The sequence below is a fragment of the Enhydra lutris genome, unplaced genomic scaffold, assembly GCF_002288905.1.
Source record: "Enhydra lutris kenyoni isolate GAN:26980312 unplaced genomic scaffold, ASM228890v2 scaffoldscaffold47, whole genome shotgun sequence".
Classification (NCBI taxonomy): Eukaryota; Metazoa; Chordata; class Mammalia; order Carnivora; family Mustelidae; genus Enhydra; species Enhydra lutris.
The window spans coordinates 8,521,728-8,527,727 of record NW_019154131.1 but is presented as its reverse complement, the minus strand read 5'-3'; positions in this window follow the sequence as shown (position 1 = coordinate 8,527,727).

Below are 6,000 nucleotides of genomic sequence, written 5' to 3'. Positions count from 1 at the left end.
TGTTACTTACAAACTTCATACTTTCATATGCTTTGTGTTGCTGCTTAGTATCTTTTCATTTCAGCTTGGACTCCCTTTAGCATTTCTTGCAAGGAAGATCTAGTTGTGATAAACTCCTTTTCTTTTATTTATGTAAGAAAGTCCAGTTCTTCTTCATTTTTGAAGGACAGTTTTGCTCCACATAGTATTGTTAGTTGGTAGTTTTTTTTTTTAAATTTCAGCACTTCAAATATATTATCCAAATCCCTCTCTCTAATTTTTAAAAAAAATTTTAATATTTAAAAATTTTTAAATATTTTAATTTATTTCAGAGAGAGATATAGAGGGCAGGAACAGTGGGGAGGACAGAGGGAAAAGCAGACTCCCTGCTGAATAGGGAGCCTGACCAATCCCAGGACCCAGAGATCTGGAACTGAGCCAAAGGCCAGGTCGCACTATCTCTTGACCCGAAAAGCTGCTGCTGAGAAGCCCATTGCTAAATGTATGGGCTTTCCTTTCATAATTTTAATAATTCTTTTATAATTTTGCCTTTATAACCCTGACAATTTGATTATAATTATAATTTTATAATTCTGACAATTTGATTATAATATGCTTTGGTGTGGATGTCTTTGGGATCAGCCTATTTGAGATTTGTTGGAGTTTTCAAATCCTTATGTCCATATCTTTTTTTAGATTTGGGAAGTTTTTAGCCATTATTTCTTACATAAGATTTCTGCCCCTTTCACTCTCTCTATTTTCTCTTTCTGAGATTCCCAGAATGTATATATTGGTCCATATCATAATGTTCCATTCATCTCTGAGCTTTCCTTCACTCTGACATTCTTTTATTTTTTTCTTGCTCTTACTGGATAATTTCAAATGACTTATCTTCAAGTTTGCTGATTTGTTTTTCTGCTTGATCATGTCTACTGTTGAACACCTTTAATGAATTTTTCAGTTCATTTATTGTATTCTTCAACTACAGAATTTGTTTGGGTCTTTAAAAAATATATTTTCTCTCTCTTTGTGGAAATTCTCATTTTGTTCATGCATCATTTTCCAGAGCTCACTGAGCATGCTTATGACAGTTATTTTTACTTCTTTTAAGATGATTCATATACCTCAGTTTTTTTGGTTGGTTGCTGGGGATTGTCTTATTCCATTGATAGGTCTATTTTCCCCTGCAGGTCCTTTGAAGCAAGAGCTCGGCAGCCCACAGACTTTGAGAGTATGTTGGATCCCATCAGCACTCAGACAGGTGGGTTAGAAGCCAGTGTCTTCCATCTAACTCTCTACCCTCTAGCAACCCTCATGGGGTGGTTGGGTGATGGACATTGGAGAGGATATGTGCTATGGTGAGTGCTGTGAATAGTGTAAGACTGATTAATCACAGACTTGTACCCCTGAAACAAATAATACAGTATAAATTAATTAACAAAAATAAAAAAATAAAAGGATACTATTATAAAAAGAAGAAAAAGAAGGAGGAGGAGGAGAAAGGGAAGAAGAATAAGAAAGAGAAGAAGCCAATTTCTTCGGTCACTCTGAGTCATCAGAATGTTGGAAGTATTATCCAGTCTTATGATTTTTGGATTCAGGATAAACTTTGAACTTTGAAATCATTTTATCACTGGTATTTATCAGTTTATAAACAAGTGACTCAACTTCTCTGAGTTTGTGTTTTTATTTGTAAAATGGAGATCATGTCAAGTCACTTCTAGAATAGTTGTGAGCAAAGTTCCTAGCATAGAAATTGTCCTTTTAATTTTGTTTTTAAAGTAATCACTACACCCAGCGTGGAGGCTCAAACTCACAAGCCTGAGATCGAGAGTCACATGAGCCACAAACTGAGTCAGGCACCCCTAGAAGTTGTCCCTTTTAAAATCCTTCTCCCCCAATAAATGTCTAGAAGGATATAGCTCAAAATATTAAGAAATAGCTAACTCTGAGGGCAGAGTTAGTGATAGTATAGTATATGCATAATGAGAAATTTTTATGTTCTTCCTGATGTTTAGGTTCCCCTTTTTTTTTTTTTTAAGATTTTGTTTATTTATTTGACAGACAGAGATCACAAGTAGGCAGAGAGGCAGGCAGAGAGCAAGGAGGAAGCAGGCTCCCCACTGAGCAGGGAGCCCGATGCGGGGGCTTGATTCCAGGATCACGACCTGAGCTGAAGGCAGAGGGTTTAACCCGCCACCCAGGTGCCCCTTTAGGTTCCTTTTTGATTTGAAACATCCTTTCTGGTCTTCTCCAACCCATGTACTGATACCCCTCAATTTATATACATTCCTGTATTTTTTTACATACATTTCTAAAATGAGTGAAAACCAAGAGGTTTTTTCATAATTGAAGGGTAAACTCAACAATAAAGGGCTTGTGCTTCTTTTGTCTCATTTTCATCATTAATAAGGACATTAGGCATTTTTATTTTTAGCAGTAAGTAAATTACCAAGGCACGTCAATATCAGCATTTCACTGAGTGATCACATCAGAGCTGTCTGGAACAGGTCACATTGAAAAGAACATTGATTTTAGCCCTAGAACTTGGAGAATGATGGAATTACTATATAGCTGACTGCCACAAAATAACCAATCCAATTTACTTGTGTCCCCTGATACTCTCTATGATATGTTAAGCATATTTTTATATTTATAAAAACCTCATTAGCTAATTATTTCATAAAACCAGTTTTCCACTAAGCTGTGTCTTGTCCAGGTGGTGTCAGCTATTACATGATGCTCTTTGTCCTCTAATGTGTCTGGGCCTTTCTAGGTTACAGACTTTCTTTTTCCTGCTGTTCCTTGCTGTAAACTAGTAAGATACTGAAGCCTACTAATGACCCAATTTTGGGAGTGAAGAAATAGTACAATTATATAGTAGTTCACAATGAAATGTAGTAGGAATGGGATATAGTTCTTTTATTTCCACAGATTCCAAGCCAAGTGCTCTTTACCAATGTCCACATTGCCTCCCTGACCATTTACCATGTCCCTGTCATGTCAATGATCATCACCCTCACTTAACCACTCTAGTTGACCAAATCATGGGAGCCAGACCCTTATCCAACCTGTTCATATACCATGTAGTCTAATACAGACTCTATTTTATCTGAAGATACCACTAGCTGGATCTAGCTGGATAGTGGCTTATGAAAACAAATCGAAAAAAAAAATTGTTCTTGCATTATCTGGGATTCATATAAACATGGTCACTACATTTATCTCATTTGTACCTCAGTTTTTTTCTTCAAATGCTATCTTTGAGGTTCAAATTAGGCTTGTTTTATATGTCAGGAGAACAACTTACAGAGAGAACGTTATTGTTCTTGTCTAAATCAACATAGTGTTGCCCTGAATGGAACAGAGGAGGTGACACTCCCAGATCTGGGAGAATTTCCAGGTTGTGAAAGATCCAGAAGTTTCCCAGGTCCCTGGTATCTTCTCAGGACAGAGGGGAACCTTGCACAGAAGTGTGCAAAGGCTGCCCACCTTGCTTTTTCACTATTGCTCTTGACCATTTTGACCTGAAGAGGACGGGGACAAAATGTTCTTAAGTTCTTTTTTTTTTTTTTTTAATTAAGATTTTTTATTTATTTGTCAGAGAGAGAGCAAACGAGCACAGGCAGGCAGAGAGGCAGGCAGAGGCAGAGAGAGAAGCAGGCTCCCTGCCGAGCAAGGAGCCCAATGTGGGACTTGATCCCAAGATGCTGGGATCATGACCTGAGCCGAAGGCAGCCGCTCAACCAACTGAGCCACCCAGGCGTCCCAATGTTCTTAAGTTTAAGAGTGCTCTCACAACCACATTTTTGTCCATTTTATCCAATTCAAAATATTTAGAATATTTGGGTGATTGTTGTCTAGAGTAACTTTTAAGCCCAAAGATTTTATTATCCATAATTTTTTTTTTACTTTATTTCCATTTTTCTTATTTTGGAAACTGAAGTTACATACTTTTTTTTTAAAATATGGAATGTAAATTCAGAGTTAAATATCTTTGAAAAGTTTAATAGTATTTTATCAAAGTGTCATTATTGTATTATATGGTAGTCACAATTTATATTTATTAAACATAAAGTTGGCTTCTGTTGTTCTGGGGCCTCTACATACAGATTTTAACCCACATAACTATCATTTGTTGTTTATATTTTATCCACCAGTAAAAAATGAGGAAAGTTTTCTTAAAAAATGATGTCTCATGTTAAATGTTTTTATGACAATAAAAAATAAAAACAAAGAATAAAGGAAAGAAAAAAATGATGTCTCAGGTGTGAATACTCATTATAACAAAACAATTTTATATATAATATCTAATTTACTCACATTATGTAAACCATAGTACATCAGCCAGAACTTAGTCTGAAGGTCCCACATAACTGCGAAGAAGCAGGGGAAAAATGTATTCTAGCTGTGTGCCATGCAGAAAAGGAAACACGATATGTGGATGCCACATGTGTTGTGTGACTACCACAGCATTGTGCTACGTGCTAAAGAAAGAAATAATTTCAATATTTGAGAATATTGAGAAAGACAGAAATCTCTTTTTCTTCCCCATCCATTTTTTAAAGCTAACATACCAAACACTAATGCCAAAATAAATAAGGAAAGCATGAATAAGAAAAAGTTCATGTCCAGTTCCCTAATGAACATACTTATAAAATGCATAAATGAGATATTAACAAACTGGATCCAGCAGTGTAGAACAAAGGTAATAATACATTACAACCAAGTTGTATTTTCTCCAAGAATACAAAATTTACTTAAAAATTGGGAAACGATGGCTTATAAAGCTATGTAATTTGTTCTGGCTGCCTTTGTCCCATTCTTCCTGTCCCACTCTCCCAAGCCCTGGACTCTGGTGCAAACACTATTCATTTCTCCAACTGGCCTTTTCAAACCTTTACATCTGATATTCTCTTCACCTGGAATGCCGTTCCCTGGATCTTCCCAGGGCTCACTCCTTCAGTCATTCAAATGTCACCTCCTCAAAGAGGCTTTTCCTGACCAATCTCTGAAGGAGAATCCTGTTACTTTCTTTCTCCGTACTTTGCTTGACTGTTTTTTACAAAGTACTTAACAATATTATTTATTTCTAATGTAATCTTTCTGTCTTTCCTAGTTGAATATAACCTTCCTAAGAACAAGGTTCTTATTTTTTAACCAGTGTTTCTAGCATTGAAATAGTGATTGGTGCATGCTAGACAACAATAAATCTTTATTCAATGGACAAATGAATATGTTTTCATGCATTTAAAAAATAACATAGTTGGTCAAAGGACATAAACTTATAACTACAAGGTAAATAAATTCTGGAGATCTAATACATATTTTAGTGGTTATAGTCAGCAATATTTTATTATATACTTCAAAGTTGCTGAAAGATTAGACCTTTCATGTTCTTGCCAAGGGAAAAAAAAAAAAAGAAATGATAATATGTAATGTGAGAGAGGGTTTAGCAAACCTAAGGAGGGAATCATATTGCAATATGTAAATGTATCAAGTCAACACATTATATACCTTAAACTTACACAATGACAATTAGATCTCAATAAGAAAAATAAAATAACAGAGATTCACCAAAAAACCCAAAAATAAATAAAATTAAGAAATAAAAATGAACTATTTGAACATAAACTATATCATCTTTTTTTAAAGATTTTATTTATTTATTTGACAGACAGAGAGCACAAGTAGGCAGAGAGGCAGGCAGAGAGAGGAGGAAGTTGGGATCTCTGCAATGCGGGGCTCGATCCCAGGACCCTGAGATCATGACCTGAGCTGAAAGCAGAGGCTTAACCCACTGAGCCACCCAGGTGCTCCCAAAATATATCATCTTAATACTAGCCCTCCAAAGCCTTTCCTATACAGTTCAACATCTATTCATACACAAACATGATATTTAATGATATTTAATGAATGATAACATTCATATACAAACCTGATATTAATACTCTTCTCTTTAAGATCCAAAAAAGACAAAGATGGCTTTTATCACCATTTATATTTAATATTGTACTGTAT